We start from the raw sequence: 19,080 nt of genomic DNA, 5'->3' as shown, positions 1-19,080 counted from the left end.
CTAATCTTGGTTGTAGGTCCTTACTTTTCATTACATTGAATACTTCTTGACAGTCCCTTCTTGCCTGCAAAGTTTATTTTGAGAAATCAGCTGATAGTCTTATGGGAATTCCTTTGTAGGTAACTCTTTTCTACTCTCTTGCTACTTTTAAGATTCTCTCTTTTATCTTTAACCTTTGGCATTCTAATTATGATATGTCTTGGTGTGGTCCTACTTGGGTCCAACTTGTTTGGGACTCTCTCTGTTTCCTGGACTTGTATGTATATTTCCTTTGCGAAATTACAGAAGTTTTCTTTCATTATTTTTTTCAAATAAGTTTTCAATTTCTTTTTCTTCCTGTTCTCCTTCTGGTATTCCTATGATTCAGATGTTGGTACATTTATAAAGTTGTCCCAGAAGTTCCTAATCCTCTCTTTGTTTTCTTGAATTCTTGTTTCTTCTCTTTGTTCTGGCTGAATGTTTATTTCTCCCGTATATTCCAAATTGTTGATGTGAATCCCGGCTTCCTTCTCATCACTGTTAATTTTATGTATATTTTTCTTTATTTCGCTTTGTATAACCTTCACTTATTCCTTTATTTTGTGGTCATACTCAATCATTTCTCTGAGCATACTGATCACCAGTGTTTTGAACTCTGCATCTGATAGGTTGGCTTTGTTTCATTTAGTTCTTTTTCTGGGGTTTTGTTCTGTCCTTTAATTTGGGCCATATTTCTTTGCCTCCTCAATTTAGCAGCCTTCCTGTGTTTGTTTCTGTGTATTAAGTAGAGCTGCTTTGACTCCGTATCTTGGTAGTGTGACCTAATGTAGTATGTGGCCTGTAGGGCCCAGTAGCACAGCCTCCCATATCACACAAGCTGGGCACTCGAGATGCACCCTTTGTGTGGGCTGAGTACACCCTCCTCTTGTAGTTGAGCCTTGGTTGCTGTTAGCAGATCAATGGGAGGGATTTACCCAGGCCAGTCAGCTGCAAGGACTTGCTGTGACCACTGACCACCAACCTCTGTCCCCCATGGAGAATCAGCTGTGCAGGGGCAGGGTGGTAGTGCTCTGACAAGGTCTATAGCTGTCCACTGGATACATTGGCCCTGGGGTTTCCTGGGTGGTGCAGGCCAACATCAGCCCCCACCTGTGTTTTGCCCAGGGCTCCCTTCTTGAGCTATAGAGCAATCTGAGATGGCTGCTATTTGTGCTGGGCTTAGAGAGTCCCAGGAGAAGGTAAGCTGTGAATCTAAGCTGGTTGCTGGTAGTGCCTGGCCTTGAACTTACTGAGGCCAGCTGTTACTTGTTTGATAGGACTTAGGAAGTTGTGAATCATAAGCCAAGACCAGTCATTCATATGGAAAGCGGCTTGGGTGGGTCCAAAGTTGTGTAGGGCACAGTTTCTGGGATCTCCAAGACAGGTCACACAGTGTTAGCCAGGTTGATAGAGTCTTAGATATGGCACCAGCTTGCAGGCTTTGTTGGGGGAGGGTTTAGAAAAGAGACAATGGACTCTGCTGGCCTTGATGCCAGACATTTCTCTTTCTCCCTGTATCAAGCTGCTACCTCAGTGCTGGAGCTCAGAGGGAGTAAGTCCGAGTAGGTGAGTCTGTGTGTGGGTTCTTTAAGATGAACTTTTTGAGGCTTCAGAAGTTTCTTCCACTGACTCAATCCTTGCTGGTTTTTGCAGCCAGAAGCTGTGGGGACTTATCTTCCTGACACTATAACCCTGGGCTTGGGGGCCTAGTGTGGTGTTGGGATTCCTTGCTCCTGAGATATCCCTCCAAAATTTTTATCCACCACACATGGGTGAGAGACCAGCCTGTCCTGCATCTGTGCCTCTCCTACCTGTTTTGATGGATGTGGCTTCTTTAATTCTGTAGTTGTCAGACTTCCATTCAACTCAGTTTCTGACAGTTTTGGCTGATGGTTGCTCTATATTTTATTTGTAATTTTGATGTGGTTGTGCAAAGAGGTGAGCCATATCTGCCTACACTGTCATCTTGACTGGATTCTCCTTTAAAAAAAATCATGAAAAAGTGTTGAATTTTGTCAAATGCTTTTTTTGACATCAATTGAGATGATTATGGTTTTTTTCCTTCAGTCTGTTACTGTATTACATTGATTTATTTTTCACATATTGAACCATCCTGGCATTACAGGAATAAATCCCACTGCATGGTGTATAATCCTTTTAGTATGCTGCTGAATTCTTTTTGTTAATATTTTGTTGAGGATTCATTAGTTTTCATAAGTGACATTGGTCTATAGTTTTCTTGCAGGGTCTTTGTCTGTCTTTGGTAGCAGAGTAATGCTGGCCTTATCAAATGGATTTGGAAGTCACTACTCTTCAATATTCTGGAAAATTTGAGAAGGATTGGGATTATTTCTTTTCTTTTTTATATGTTTGGTAGAATTCACCAGTGAAGTCATCATCAGGCTCAGGGCTATTTGTTATGAATGGTCTGTTTTTTGTGAGTTAGCCTTGGTAAGTTTTGAGTTTCTAAGAATGTGTCCATCTCTTTTAGATTATCCAATGTATTGTCATATGATTGTTCATAATATTCTCATAATCCTATTTCTGTAGAGTAGATAGTAATGTCCCCACTTTTGTTTCAGATTTTAGTAATTTGAGTTCTCTTTCTTTTTATTTTTCTTAGTCCATCTAGGTAAAAGTTTGTCAATGTTGTTGACCTTTTTGAAGAACCAGCTTTCAGTTTCATTGATTTTTCTTTTCTTGTTTTTCTATTCTCTCTATTTTATTTATCTGTATTCTAATCTTTATTACGTCTTTTCTTCTTTAGTTTTGGGTTTAGTTTGTTCTTCTTTCTCTAGTTCTTTAAGCTGTAAAATAAGATTGATTTTAAATATTTTTGTTTTATAACATAAGTGTCTTTAGCTATAAATCCCCCCTTAGCAGTATTTTCACTGCACCCCAAAATTTTTGTATATTGTGGTTTAGTTTTCACTCATCTCCAAGTTTTTCTAATTTCATTTGTGATTTCTTCTTTAGTCTTGTGATGGTTTAAAAATGTGTTAATTTTCACAATTTCATGAATTACTCAGTTTTTGTTTTGTTTTGTTTTTGACTTCTAACTGTATCCCATTGTGGTGAGAGAAGTTACTTTGGATAATATCAATCTCTTTAAATTTACTGAGACTTCATTTGAGGTCTAACATACAGTTTATCCTGGAAAATGTCCCACGTGCACTAGAGAAGAATGTATATGCTGTTGTTGGATAGAGTGTTCTATATATGTCATTTAAATCTAGTTGGTTTATTGTGTCATTTAAGTCCTCTATTTCTTTACTTATCTTCTGTCTCATTGTCCTACCCATTATTGTAGTAGGGTATTAAAGTCTTCCCTTGGAAGTTGCAAGTCTTCAATGGACTCTGGAGCTCCCAAATAGTTACAGCAGACAGATTCTACCAGTGTAATTGTTGTCCAGGCAGGCAGACAGAATCCTGGTGCTTCCTGCTCCACTGTCTTTCCAGAATCCACCAAACAACAACTGTTCTTTTTAAAATGGAAACCTGTCAATATTGTGAATGGAAAATGGCATCATTTATTATATATAGAAAGGAGCTCTGAAAATAGATGCCAAGAAAACCGAACAGCAGGATTACATTCTAGAAGATTCTGTGGCCAAGTCAGGGTCTCCACCAGGGCCTGAGAAAGTATGGCAATGTGGCCCCAGTGACAGCAGGAGCAGGATGAGGCCCGCTGGCCCTCGGGCAGCCACCTCCCCTGCAGTCCCCTGTGGAGTGGGGTAAATTGATTCTCCTTCCCCAGCATAGGGAACTAATCAATACAATAAAAAGAACAACTTACTTTAAAAATTAAAAAGGGAATTTTTTTCTCACCATACTTACAACCTGAACTCACCTGGCTTGAGACTGGTGCTCTGAGTAAGGAGTGAATTTACACCGCTGAAGAAAAGATTGGCTCAAGTACAGAGGCTCCCAGGCAACTGCCAGGTTATTCCTAACAGACTTAGAAAATCCTCCCCTGAATCTTTCTTGGTGATTGTTGTTCTCCTCCAAGGATATTTTTCATTGATTCTAGAGAGGAAGGGAGAGGGATGTGCCCCTGACTTGGAATTGAACTCACAACCTTTTGGTGGACGATGCTCCAACCAACTGAGCCACACTGTCCAGGGCGGTGGTGGTTGTTCTTAATAGACAAAGGACAGCTGGCTCCCTGAACTTCCTGAATAACTTGTAGACACCTCAGGGAGTTTCTCTGCACTGCTACAATGGGTGTCGTAAATGATGTTTGGCATTAGAGCTCAGTATTTCCCTAAGAAATCTGTCCGGTAAGGACTGTTTATAGCTAAGACACCTGCTGCTGGGCCTGCATACACCCACATGGGTGGTTATGATTTTTAGTTTTGAGAAAGGTCACCATGTCACAATACTGTCCTGAGTTTTCCCTGGCTTTTAATTGCTATTCCATTCATGTTAATTAATATAGCCAAGAATAAGTTACTGCTTTCTTTTGTTGATTGCTTTGTTTGCTTGCTGCTACATCATTTCCACTTTGTTATGGTCTTTGTAGTCACTAAGTTCTTTCTGCTGGAAAGCAAGAACCAGTTTGGTGGCTGTTGTAGTGTAAACCCTGATATTTTTTTCTTTTTTTTTTTTCTTGTTGTAATGCAAGCACCTGACTTAAACTTTGATTGCTGAGGCATCTACTTCAAAGACAGCTATCTGGGACAAACCATTGCTGGCCACAGCTAAGAGCCCAGCCACTGAGGCTCCTTTGTGTCAGAGAGCTCAATTGATTTAAATAACTGAACTTAGGGCCACTTGTTGATTTTCTCTTCCCACATTTTAAATTCCTGCTCTTATGTTTCTTTTCTTTCATTCTTTTCTTTTTTTCATATAAGGAAGCATTTATTTGAGGCTCAACATGAAATCATAAAAATAAAATTTGTATTAACCCAAATCTACAATACATTTGAACTCAAGAAACCCTAAGCCCTCACCCTCTACCCAGTAAAAGCAGAACACCAGGTACCTGTCACCCTGTGACCTCACTGAATGGCCCCAGGTAGGCTATGTAATCCCAGGTCTTGTAAGTTATAAACCTGTATCTTTTCAAAGTTTCCTGATGGTTATTGCTGAAGGGCATCTTGCAGTCATAATAAGCACCACAAGGGCTGGTCCAGCTATAGCACTGGTTATTAATAGGTGGAGATTAATACAAAACACTGGCCACCAAATCTTGAAACCCTTGGCTCAGAAGCCCCTAAGTTAGGGCCAGAAGGGAAGGCAGTTCTTATCCCCCAGCTCTGGGTTCTGTCTGCTAAGGCATCCAGCAGAGAAAAACAATCACGCAGGTTTGTTTTCCTGGCTGTAGCCTGATCAACAGTCATAGCACAGAGAAGAGAGCCTAGCAGGGGACAGCAGGAGCAGAGCCTGGGCTGGCGGGACCAATACCAGGAAGGACGGTGGGAGAGGCGGTAGGTGGGTTCTACAAAACAGAACTGAGAGTCAAGCCAGAAGGCCCTTCTCCCTCTTGAACTATGGGCCTCTGGACATCCATTGGCAGCTTGATTTCCTTTTCATTAGCTTCACAGCAAAGTCCGTGGAGTCTCCAAAACATGTCACCCATCTGTCTATTTTCTCCCTCTCCCTCACCTCCCTGGTCCAAGCCTGGGGCTGCCTTGGCCATGGTCTCTGTATAGCCTCCTTGCTGGTCTGGACGAGCTTTGTGAGCCATGTTGAGGGCACTTCAAGCCTGTGCCTACAGCACTGCCCTCCACAGCATGGCCCACCCTGGCCCACCCAACCCCACCCAGCCCCGTCTCTGTCGTTCCTGCAGTTCTGGGACTCGCTTTCCTCCACTCCACTCCTCAAACAGAGGTCAGGGCCTTTGTGCTCAGTGTTCCCTCCATTTAGAACACCTCTTCCTGAAGGACTCAGTACCATGATCTCCTAGAGCGACCTTCCCTGACAAGCCCTCACCAGAAACCCCTTTCTCACGATGTCACTTCTTATGTCCCCTTGATCATTTCTCATGGCACTTTCTTAACTGAAAATTGTCTGGTGTTTGCGTGCTTGATGAATTCTGGCCCTCTGAAAAGCCTGCCTCATTCTCCACACCAGGAATAACACTGGCACCTAGAAGGTCCTCAGTCAGTAGTTGTTGACTGTGTGACATCCTCTGAGAAACTGGAAGCTAGCCTAATTCCTAAAGCATGGCTGGTCCTTATGCTTCTACAAATGAGAATTAGTCTGTACTTAGCCCTCAAGACCCACTCTCCCTGAGCAAATGCTCACAGTGGAGTACTGGGATGGCGACTGAGCAGGTCAGCACATCATATTCTAAGTTGTCTGCAATCTGCTTCACCATCTTCTGTGCTGCTCAGGAGGCTGCCCTCACCTCTCTCCCTCCCTCTCTTCCTTCCCTTCTTAAAAAGAGGTTTTTATTGTCTTTGATCCTAGTTGGTATTTCACATTATTCCTTGTTCCCAGGGCTGGTCCTGGGTGGGGTTGGTCCCAGGAAGGTCCCTGTGCAGTGCTTGACTGGGGGAGAGGACAAGTATAGTAGGGGATCTGGCTTTGCCTCAGCTACTCAGGACTCCATTGTCCTGTCTGGGGCACTGGGAGGGTCCTAGGGAAATCCAGCCCCTCACAATGCCTAAAATATCTGGGGACTGTGGCCTGGCCCTCTCCCAGAAGACTTCCTTCCCAAAACACCCTTTCACCATCCCCCCCACCCCACCCCCCAAAATATTATTTTTGTTTTGTTAAAATTGCCTGAAACTTCCATGGTACAAAACCCACAAACTGATCAGCAGTGAAAAGAGGAGAGGGGCAGAAACAAGTGGAAGCCATTTGGGGCCAGTTTCCCTCCCTGCACTGGTTTCTTCTTCCCACCAAAGCCTGCTGGGAAATTTACCACCTGGAAGCGCCCAGTAGGGACCCCTACCCCACACACATCTGGATCTGATCTTCACGGACCTTCAGCTGGCAGTACTTGAACACATGGGGGGGAAAAAGATGAAAACATAGGGAAAACTCAAAATCCCAGATGGGGTGATGATACGGGGAGACATCCCACAAGAAGGGCCTCAGTAGCCTGCCTCCTCTTGGTAGTAGGTGGTTACTCCATGGTATTCGCTGGGCTTGGGCAGTCATCTGCTGACCCTGGAGTCCCTTAGGCCACTGGGCCTTGTGGGCAGTACTGGGGTTGGATATCTGCCAGCCCAAGCCAAAGACCTGGCCACTCTGGTTAATGCCCTTCATGTAGCCCATCTGCAGAGACATGGAAGTTGTCACACTTGCTGGTCCCAGCTTGGCTTCACAGATGTGCCGCTGGGTCCTGTGGGCCATCATGCCCACCTGGCTGGCACACTTGTTGGTGCATGTCTGGAATCCAATAATGCACTGGCCTGCCTTCGTGGTGGTGTCACTGAAGTTCTGCTCCTGCGTTTCCGAGTACTTGATGCTGACGTCTACACCACTCTGCAGCCCCTTTGCCTTGGCCTTCCCTGCCAGTGCCAGGAGAGACACCTGGACATGTGTCACATTTCCACTCTCAAACAAGTCATTGGCCTCGAACAGGTCTGTGGAGTTCAGCTGCAGCTGACCATGGCCTTGATGAAGTTGGAGAGGTTTTCTAGCTGGTGCCAATTTTGCATGAAGTGTTTGATATTGGGGATTGAGCCCAGCTACAGCTTATTCATGAGTGTGCACAGGATAACTCTGACCTTCAGACCCTTCTGGAAGTCAGGACCAATAGACAGGCCCATGAGTCCCTCAATCCAGCTGCAGAGTTCTGCCTCCTTCTAAGGGTCATATTTGGACAGGAGCCGGTTCTTGACCTCGGCCAAAAACCCATATGAGGACCCCTTGTTGAACTGCGTGGAGCTCATGCCAGCAGTGGCAGATGGCGGAACAGACCTGCCCCATTTTATTCAGTCTCTGACCAACCTCATCTTGTTCTGTCAATGCACAGTCCTCTCCCTCAGAGGTCACTTGGAATCCCCTCACTGCACACTCATTTTGCCCTAGAACCAATGTCTAATGTTACACTCACAGGCCCTCTGTATGGCGGCAGGCGCCTTCCCTGCTCTCCTCTGCTCTGTGCACTTGCCTTCTACCCTCTTCTTCACCTGATGTATCTCAAGGCCAGGCACCTACTTGTGTGGCCCCCTCCACCTCTCCTTCTTGTGCCCTCAGCTCTTCTACTCACCCAGCATTTTGTCCACATGAATTCTTTATTATTCCATTTTTCTATCATTAAGGCCTAGAGCACACATGTTTGATAAACAAGTAAACGATTGATTCTGTGAGTGAGTCTGTGAGGGAGTGAGTGATCAGTCCTTCCTGGCTGTCACAGTGTCTGTATAGAGGTTCTGACATAGGACTTGCAGGGGACAGATGTGGGTTGGCAGCAGTTTGTGGCTGAATTGGAAGGCAGCCTGTTCATCCCCACCCCCACCTTGCCTTCTTCCTTGCTCAAGACCCAGATTTTAGTCCAGTCCCAGGCCCTGCAGGCTCCACAGCACCTCCCCAGGTCCAGTGCTTCCCAACCTTTCTTGAATCAGAAAGCATTTGGTGTAACAATATTTTATAAAATTTAAAGATCTGTTTGTCGGTAAACAATACTCACACTCAGATGAAAAGCAAACTTTTTGTTACAGCTACCCAAGGCTTCACCTGGTGACTGGAAAGCATGAGCTGGAGCTGAGGGGCAGCTTACGTGTGGCAAAAGAGATGTGGGTCCTGGGGACTGGCTGGTCTGAATCCTTTGGCCTCAAAAGCCCCGGTGCACAGAGCCTGTCCCTGGCTGTCAGGTACCTGTGGCACCTGGTTCTGGGGCAATTAGAGCTGATGCACAGTGGTCCAGAGTGGGAGTCCAATCAGGGAGTGTCTTAATGGATAATTCACCATGAGGTGCCATATATTTTTTCCAGGTTTAAGAGCAAGCAAATTGGGCTGTCAAATGGAAAGGCAGCGGAGATAATCACCCATTCATTATTAGATCTTACCTAATAAGTTTTAATCCTTGAAAGCCTTGTTTTAACTTACCTAGAGCCATATTTAACAATTATAACTGGGACTCATTTTGTCAAACCAACTTGTAAGTGCCAAAGACAATTTAATTTTAACTTATTACTCATGTGTCCGGGTGTCTATGGAACATTTTAGGGCAATGGGTACTGTAACTGGTAAATTTAGCCGAGGCTATAAAGTGAGACATACCTATTTTTTTCTCTATCTTATATTTAATTGCTTTCTTAAGATTATAGGGGATATAATGTTTAATTTTAGTGGGGTCAACAGGTATAACTGTAATCTGAGATCTAGTATTAAGTCCATGAAACTGTCAGTTGGTACATTTAAACAAATTTTGAAGTTAATTTAGAACCTAGGTTGTGGAGGCAAAAATGCTGATCAGCACACATTTTTTGTTGTTCTTACATAATTTTGAAAGTAAAGTTTAGATTTTCAGTTCAGTCAGGTTCTGGACCCTTGTTTCAACTTAATTGAACATATATATGTATGTATAAGTGTATCATTTACTTATATGTGTGTATATATGTATAGAATGGGGCAAAAGTAGGTTTATAGTGGTGACTACATGAAACAGAGTTTATTCTTGTATTATTACTTATTAATTATTTTATTATTTCCATACAAACAACTGTAAGTCTACTTTTGCCCCACCTTGTATATTTTAATAAATTTACTATTTTTAATCTCCCCATGTATCTAGATTTCTTTTCTTTCTTTTTTGGGGAGAGGGGTGGTGCTTGTAGAATCCTAAAGCCATGATTTTAGTTTTCGTCTCTGATAACTCACAGTGGAGGCCTTCTAGGAGACTACAGGAAAGCGGGAGAGGTGCAGAGACCCTTCCTCATCTGCAGCCACCCCTCTCCTTCCAGGGCTGCACCGTCCCAGAGATCAGGGCTCACACTTAGCAGAATGATAACAGCCTCTCCTGGGACAGGCAGTTCACCTACCATCTGAGGTGCTAGGCCCTTCGCATATCATGTGTGGGGTGAGGGTGGAGTGCTAATTTAGGCCCAAGCACCCATGGCTTGGGATTTTGCATTACTTAAGAAACTGGGTAACTTCCTGTGCAGGTGTTGGGGCGGGGTGTAGCTCACCATACCCCTGAGGATCTAGAGAGCAGGACCTGTGCAGGTGGCAGCAGCAAGGTGTGCTGCCGCAAAGAAGACAGGTAAGAGGATACCCCACATGAACAACATGGGCAGCAAGACTGATACCTATTCTCTACCACAGGAGAGCCCAGCCAACATAGGGTTCACCTGAATCAGACAAACTAGGGTTCTGCCCTAAATAAGAATAAAGAAAAATGACACCAAAAGAGTGGTAAGCCCCTGGAATGGGCCTCCACTAAACACTGGCTGTTCTGGAAACACATCGGAGTATACAACCTGGAAAGGTGACTCATCCCTCCTATTGCTCTAAAGTGGCTCTGCCTGGGCTGGTGTACAGTCCCCAGTTTGCCCAATGAGCACCATTCACCTGGAATATTCCCATGCAGAGGGAATTTGGGCAAGAAGACAGTGGCAGTCACAGAGCAGGCACAAGGCTAACAACTAATGTGCAAACCCCTCTAGCCGTGGCCTAGACCAACCGATAAATGGAGAGCGGGCTCCCCGCCAAGCAGTCACGGCCATGCCACGCCTCCCTGCTTACAGCACCAATTGTTCTATAAGATGTGAGGATTTCTCTGATGGTGGACACAACACAAAGTCCTCAGAGAGATGAAAGGCAGACTGTCACTTGCAGCTCCAAACCAGAGTAGCAGGCAGCTGGGGCTGCCCTGGCAGCTGTGAGACAAGCGGGGTGGGGTCAGCTAGGTTTTTCGAGCTCTCCGTGGACTGGGCTCTGAGAAGGACAGCTCAGGGACTGTCCCTGCCTGTCTAGCGCCTGGCCCCTGGTGCTGAGGGCTAGTATATAGGGTCAGGACCACATAAGGGAAGTGGTTGGGGTACATACAGTCTTAGTCAGCTGTTCAAGAAAGGCACTAACCAGCCTCTAGCCAGGCCTCAAAACTGGGTCAAACATTTTTGAAATAACTATCTTACAACTGTGCAGGTGGCTGGTACTTCGTCCAGAGATGAGGGGGCAATAGCCCTGCCCCTCTGGCTCCTGTGCCCTCACACACAGCAGATGGATGGAAGCTCTGTTAGTCACAGCAAAGCTACTTGCAGTTATTAGTTCAGGCCTGGGCACAAACCACAACTCAGCCAATTATGAAATTCATGTGTTCAGTCTTCAATCATACATTAGTTCCACAGAATACATTTAGCACCTCCTCTTATGCTGTCACTATGCGGGTACTGGGAAGTTCCCACTGGACAGAACAAAGTCCCTTCTTTGTGGAGCTTTGACCCTGGTTGGAGGGATCTCCAATGTGGGAGAGAGTGTATAAAGTACTTCTCATCATCCACTTGGGATTGAAACCCCGGCACTCGGGTATATGCAGGAACTGCACCTGGTCCCCTTGATAGGAGTGTTGTGTGACTAGGGGACAGAGTGAGGTGGGGAATGCACAGTCAGGCATTCAAGTCCCTCCTGGTTTCACCAGATGTCAAGGCAGCATGTGATATTGGGCCTCAATTTTAGGGCTCATACTCCAGAAGGGCGCTCCCATGACGTGGCTCTTTTATGTCCTTGGGCCTTCTTGTGTGAAGATATGATGGTGCTGCAATAGCTTCCCTGAGATGCTGAGGACAAAGCCATGGAAATAACAGGACCCCAAGGTGCCATGCCTCCAGTCTTTTTGTTAAGTGAGAGCTGGCACTGAATTCCTTAGCCGTAAAGCCACTTTGGGTCGGGGACTCTGCTCCTTGCCCTCTAACTGTGTTCACACTATGGTTCTATGCATTTCAGGGGTCCTTGTTCTGTGACACCAAGGAAGGCAGAGCAGTTGTGGGTTCCCTCTGTCTCTCCGTGTGTCTGATGTGACTTTTAAACAAAAAACCCAACAGTCTCAAGTCTGGAGAGTACTTGGGGGAAGCCCACTGGGACTCCCCGCTGCCCTGATAGCCCCTCTGATAAGACTTAGACAGCAGCATGGCTAAGGCGAATCATGGGCCGCCCCGGCAGCTCGAGAGGTCAGAATCAGGGCCCCTCACTTAACCACACAAGAGGGGAGTGTCCCCTCTACTGTGTCACCAATGACCTATGACCTGAGGAGAAGGTCTAAGTGCTGACCACCACAAGGCCAAGGTGTTGGTACCAGTGACCTGACCCCTAAGTCACAGGGGGTCCTGCACCCAGGAGGTAGGGGAGCATCTATAAGGGGTGAGGCCCTCCAGACTGTCCTAGGGCCAGAGGAAGCTCACCTGTGTGTGCTGGCTGGTTTTGGGGAGTCTCCCGTGTAGCCCACGCCTTCTGACCTAGGTCGTTGGTACAAGAAGCTGTTTGCCAGGTTTCTTGTTGGTGGCTAGAACCCCTCCTGACTCCCTTCTGAGAATAGATATGGAAGTAGCCATTTATTAAGTGTCAAGGGCTGTTTACCCATGATCGCTGATCTTCACAACCATCCTTATAAACGAAAAAAGTGATGCTCAGTAGGGCCGAGTGACTACTGTAAGCCACACAGCAAGGAAATAGTGGAGCCTGATTTAACCCGTGTCTGACCCAAAATGCAGAGCCCCCTCTTTCCCTAACCACCAGCATGGGTATTCAAAACCATGGGCAGTTGCTGCAGTGGCCAGTGTGGTGACAAGGGCAGGCTGGGCCATTACCTCATCCCTGACCCTGTCTCCTCATCTATAAAGTGGGACGAGTACTGCTGCTAAGAGTTAAGATGTCTGGTGCCTGCCCAGGGGAGCCCTGACCACAGCATGGCCTGCCTCCTGGGGGACTGCCTCCTTAAAGTTCACTTCCATCAATTAGAAGAAAAAGAGGAGACAGAGTTGATGATGGCATTATGGAGTCAAGCCCTAGGCTTCAAGAAAATCACAGGGGACCGCATCATCTTGTTGCCCCTACTGCAAAGCCCAGTGTGCCAAAGACCTCTCACCCTCATGGACCCCAATGTGCCAGAGCTGGGGGGTGCACAGTGGCTGTGTCCACACACTGTGGGGCCACCAGAGGACTCAGGCTTTGTAGCCTGGCCAAAGACCCTGAAATGTAATCTGGGTTTCCATCATTCTGCAGCTGGAACATGCTTGGCCTTCGATGCCCTAGACTGGGCTGAGCTGTGTGCCCTGGTGAACTGGTGGGCCTGACGTGCAAGGCTGGACTGACTGACGTAGGGAGAGCTGGGGCCCTCTGCACCTCTGCAGGCTCTGAGGCATTGGATGACATGCCCATGGGTGGGCCTGTTCTAGATCCTGTCCTCCTGGAGTGGCTGGTGTTGCTGTTGTGGGCAGGAATAAAAGGGTCCTAAGGAATGGGCTCTGGGTCACATAGCATGAGTTCAGGTCCATTTTGGTCCCCTGGAAGCTGTGGCAAATTATTTAACTTCCTTAAGCCTAGGTCTCCTCACTGTGAAGTAGGCCGCCCCTTGGGGTTGCTGTGGGACTAAATAAGTCTTTCCCATCTCAAGCCCATTCCACAGGAATGGCAAATAAAGGCCCTAGTTGTGACCCAGACACCTTGCCATCTATCTCCCTCTGTGTAATGCCCCCCAGCCCTCCCTGTGTCCTGGTTTAAGATAGCCCCTTCCTCTTCACCCCCAACCCCTGCTCTTCCTGTGAGTCCCCCCCATCAGCCTTCCAGGCTGCAGGAGCCTGAGGGCACAGACTGCAGACCTTCATTTCAGGCACTGCCCACAGTGGGAGCCAAACACAGCAATGTGGAGTCCAAGAGGAATCCTGACTGAAGAAGCCCCATGTGGCCCTCTGTCTTGGGGCTGGTGTCATCTCCTGGCCATGGTCCCATTTCTCCTCTCATGCCTTCCTTGCCCTTGCCATATACCATCACCCCACACTCGGCCTCCACGAAGACTCCAGCTGCCAAGGTGCTTGCTATGGACTGAATTGTGTTCCCCACAAATTCACATGTTGAAGCTGTAACAGAGCCCTTGGGCTGCTGGGATTGAAACAGAACCCACGAGCTGTTTAGTTAGGGGCCCGATTGCCCGCCGCCAGAATTATAACTCTCAGTACCAGAGTTTAGTGAAAAGAAAAAGAATCCTTTATTTGCACATAGTTCTGCCTCCCTCTCCCAGACCTGGCCAGTCTTAGGAAAAGTCAGAAACACTGTTTCCCTACTTCCTAGGCACAGTTCAGCTTTACCAGTAGCTGCCAATCACTCAATTCTGATTGGGGAGGTCCTTTCTGTGCTGTGGTGCCCTTCAGCTCTCTATGCAGAACCACCTGGATTCTCAGCCTCCTTGTAAACTGCCTTCTTCCTGCAAACCGTGTGGATCTCCTCTCCTTCTCACACTGCATGGTGAGGGCCTCTTAAAGCAGCCTGGAGAGCCCCCTCCTCCAAGCCACATGGAGGGAGCCCATGCGAAAATGTCCGCAGCTGTTTATATATCCCTGACTGCATCCTCTGATGCAGTGGGTGTTGCAACCAGTTCTGACCATTCACAGAACCCTACCCAGGCTCTGTAAGCTCCTTCAGTACCATCCCACAGTCCAAGACCCCTCCCATCTTCCTGAGCCTTGGAAATTTCAAAGCGGATCTTTGTACAACAAAGTTTCCAGTCACTAGCCCTAGGCATGCAAAGGCATCCTGAAAGCTGCTTCCTTTTCCCTATCTCCCAGCCGCAAACTCTGGGGTTTGTTTTTGGACTCCCCTGTTTCTGTAACAAAGTTCTAACCCCAACTGTATTTTAAATTGTTATTTTTATTTTTATAGAAGGGCAGGGATGGAGAAAGAATTGAAGAGAAACAACTATGTGTGAGAGAAACATCACTGGCAACCCAAGCATATGCTCAATTTCTAACTGAGAATTGAGCCAGCGACCTTTTGCTTTGCAGGGTGATACCCAATCAACTGAGCCACACCAGCCAGGACTGTGATGGTATTTTGAGGTGGGGCTTTGGGATGTGATTAGATGAGATTGTGAGGCTGGGGCACCCAATGAGCTATGTTGTTAGATAGGACAAGGTCTGGGTGGTTCTTACCAAATGTTAAAATGTAGCACAGTATGTTGCAGATGTAGCTGTAAACAAGATGAGCTGCCAAGAACTCAACAGGCTAAATGTAGCCAATTGCAAAAAAAAAGAAATCAACATGTAATTGACCAAATAGTGTATACAAGCAAGGGCTAAGCCTCCCTCCTGGAGACAGAACTTTGGGTATGAATCCCCTGTCTCCTTTATTTGCTGCAAGTAAATAAAACTACATTGCTATAACCATATCTGGTTCTTGAATAGAGCACCCCAAGCCGCAAACCCCTTGAGTTCAGTAACAATGTGAGGTCAGAGGGAAGGTGGCTGTCTGCACACTGGGAAGAGAGCTCTCACCAAGAACCAAAACTGTTGAAACTTCCATCTTGGCCTTTCAGCCTCCAGAACTGTGAGAAATAAGTGCAGATTAAAGTCCCCCAGTCTAAGGTATTTGTTATAGTAGCGGGGCTGACTCACACAGGGGAAGACCTCCCCACTTTGATTTCAGCTGTAAAACAATATCACTAGGTGCTCCATGTGTTCTGTGCAGCAACCACTATGCTAAAGTTCAGTGCAGATGAGGCATGTGAGATCTGGTAGAAAGCATTGCTAGAACACCTGTGGTAAGTGTAAGAATGGAGTCGCTCAGAAGGCATCGAGACACAGCGAGCAGGAAAAAAGTTTATTGGGGGAATCAGCGAGTTGGGAGGGAGCCATGCCGCGGGTGGCTCTGACTCCGAACTCCTAGGGGAGGAGGGGATTGCTTTATAGAGGGAAGAAAAAAAGGGACTATCGAGTTCAGTTTGGTTATCTCGCAGCTGCAAGTATGACGGGATGAACAAAGCCAAACGCAGTTCAGTTTGACTCACCCTGCTATTGTGGGGAACTCCTAACCCAAAACATCGCTATCTCCCAGGCAGCTGCAGGCGGGGGTGGGTAGGTGGGTGGTTGGGTAGGGGAGAGAATGGGAACCGAGGCTGTCAGTAAGAACAAAGAATTGGAGGCACAGGAAACAAGTAACTTGATTGAAATCACACAGCTAGAATGTGGCACAGTTGGGATTTGCACCTGGCTGTAATGGGCCTCAGAGTCCAGGATCTAAACCACAGTGCTATATTCTGCCCCAGACCAATGAAGTGACCTCTGGGTCTCAGTAATCCAAATTTAAAATGGTTATTTATACACTCACAGTTTTCAAATTAACACAGAACATAACTATGTGAGCCCATTACCAGGGCTGCTTCCCAGGGCCGTGGTGAGGCCTTACAGCTGCATGGGAAACCCTTCCTGCTCCTCATGTAGGCCATCAAATCCTAGAAATAACTGAAGAGTAGAGTAGATTTATGAAATAACAGGATATACAAATAATAGATTTTGAAATGATTGCCTTGATAATGCAAAGTTAGAGCAATATATAAAAATTGTGACTCCTAGGGAGAAATCAGTCTTATCTTGACTATCTTTTCCCTGTTTTAATCATGGCTCTGGGGTCACTCTGGTTCCCTCCCATGAGGCCCCTAAAGGAGACCTCTACTATGGCATATTTCACTGTCCTCAAAGGAGGTTTTGGTGCAAGAAATGTTAGCCAGAGGTCACTTTAATATCCAATTCATTGGGAAGTTGGCTGCAACACGATGAGGGACCACAGTTCATTTGGAAGTAGAGATTGAGGAGCTTCTGTAAACTAAGTGGGGACTAAAATGGACAAGGACGTCCAACCCCCAAAGCAGCAACCAATGATATATATCTGTGGAGACTGTCATAGAGAAAATGAAATAAAATCCAGGGATCCAATCAGATGCAGAGAATGAGGACACAGAATAATGTATAAGAAAAAGACTAAAAGATTGGTAGTTTTTGATGCTCTATGAAACATGGAATTCAGAGAAATATTTTTGTCTGCATTTGGATTTGCTGTTAATGTTTAGCTTTTGAGTAGTGTACTTATCTTTGTGAATACCACTATATACATAACGATTTCATTTTAAAAACCATATTGTATTTAGGTATCAATAGTTTATGTAAGAAAATTATTTTCTGTTCAATTACATTATTTGTAATTTAATTTTATTGTATGTGTCATCTAATACAATGAAGGTTAAAAGTGCTTCTCCAAACCACACTTTCAATCAAAACCTGAAATCGTTGGGGCCCTTGTTAAAAATAAAGGTTTATATTATAACTTCCAATTCATTAAACTCACAAAAACCTAGTTTTTATTTAAGCATTAATTTCAACCAACATGTTTTTAAATTTTACATATTTTAGTTTGCCTATTAACAATCATTTTAAGAGTACCTCTATTTCTTGATAATTAAATTCTCTTAAGCCTTTAAAATTGAGTTTATAAATATTACAGTTTCTGTTTTCCTTTTAAGTGTTTCTGTTACTGTAGACAGTCCATTGGAGTGCTGGGGAGTCTCCCCCATTGGCCAAGATGGAGGCAGATGGAGGTTCTTACACTGAGTGCTTCCAAAAACTGGAAAGATGAATGTGCACTAAAAGCTAGAAAGATAGGGGGAAAAAAATCTTCCCCAGACTCCATCACTGTAAGAACACTGCAGTCTTGAGCAGGAAGAAGAGTTGGTCTTGGAGATGAGAATCCATTATTTTCCCAGGTTGTGTGGCATCTGAATAAAACCTCTTTCCTTTTGTACCAGCACCTGCCTCATTAGTTTGACTTTTGTTGTGTCAGGCAGTCAAACCTCTGTTTGTTCAGTCCCAGTTTTTGGCGACTCTGGTGGGACAGCATGAATATCAGTAAGTCCCAGAGGGCCTGGGCTAGGGTCCTAGCTGCCTGAGGCAGGCTGGCCACAGAGTGGGAATGTGGGGACTTCCCAGCAGGTGCCAAGAGCTTTTCTCAGGGAATTTCCCTACACGCCTTCCTTTCCCTCTCTCTTTTTCTCTCTCAAATCAATCAATAATTTCTTTTTAAAGAAAGAGTTTTGGAGAGGGAAGGTCCCACCAAAGAGTAACTGAAATATAACCAGACAGCATAAACAAATGACTTAAAGGGTATCCCAAGAGCATCAGGGTCGGGAGATCAAAGAGACTGCACCATTGAAACCCCCAGGTCTCCTATAAAGAATCTCATACCACAAAGGTGGGAAATCAAAACAGACAAATCTAATAAATTAAAACAAACTCGAAGAATACAACATGGGAAGACACAGAAACAATCTCCCAATGAAAGGAAAAGAGGAATCCCCAGAAAGAGAGGTAGATGGAATAGATATAAGCCAACTATCAGACATGGAATTCAAAATAATGGTGATGAAGAAGCTCAATGTACTTGACAATCTCAAAGAAAACTATGACAAACTCCAATGAAATTACCAACAACTCCAAGAAAACTACGAAGACTTGCAGGGAAGCTACAGGGAACTTACGGAGAACTACACCAGCATAAAAAAGGACATAGAAACTATTAATAAGAACCAGGAAGAAATGAAGAATACAACTTCTGAACTGAAGAACACTGTAGAATCAATCAAAAGCAGGCTAAACAAAGCAGAGGATCGGATCAGTGAGTTAGAGAACAATGTAGAAAAAAAAATTCCCAGACAATACAATAAATTGGAAAAAAGATTGAAAAAGTATGAAGAGAGTTTAAGAGAACTGCAATACAACATGAGACGAAACAATATTCAAATCATAGGGATACAAGAAGGAGAAGAAGAAGAGCAAGGATAAAAAACCTGATAGGAAAAGTAATGACAGAAAATTTTCCTAACCCGATGAGAGGAAAAGTCATGCAAGTCCAGGAAGCACAGAGAGTTCCAATGAAGAGGAACCCCAAAAGGCCCACTCCAAGGCACATCATAATTGAAATGGCAAAATTCAAAGACAAAATGAGAATCCTAAAAGCAGCAAGAGAAACACAGCAAAGAGCATACAAGGGAGCTCCGATAAGGCTATCAAACGATTTCTCAACAGAAATACTACAAGCCAGAAGGGAATGGTAAAAATATTTCAAGCAATGAAAAACAAAGGCCTACAACCAAGACTACTCTACCCAGCAAGGCTCTCATTCAAA

At 45.3% G+C, this 19,080-nt stretch overlaps 2 pseudogenes; one reads left to right on the top strand and one right to left on the bottom strand.

Annotated features, from left to right (window-relative positions):
- Positions 1 to 7,061: 7,061 nt before the first annotated feature.
- On the bottom strand, positions 7,062 to 7,865 carry LOC150006503 (calponin-2 pseudogene; annotated as a pseudogene).
- An 8,873-nt stretch (positions 7,866 to 16,738) lies between these two features.
- On the top strand, positions 16,739 to 16,915 carry LOC150006502 (DNA-directed RNA polymerases I, II, and III subunit RPABC4 pseudogene; annotated as a pseudogene).
- Positions 16,916 to 19,080: the final 2,165 nt, after the last annotated feature.

The sequence above is a fragment of the Furipterus horrens genome, unplaced genomic scaffold (genome assembly GCF_987537825.1).
Source record: "Furipterus horrens unplaced genomic scaffold, mFurHor1.1.pri manual_scaffold_6, whole genome shotgun sequence".
NCBI lineage: Eukaryota > Metazoa > Chordata > Mammalia > Chiroptera > Furipteridae > Furipterus > Furipterus horrens.
The sequence above is the reverse complement of the archived record's forward strand: the minus strand, read 5'-3'. Positions and strand labels throughout refer to the sequence as shown.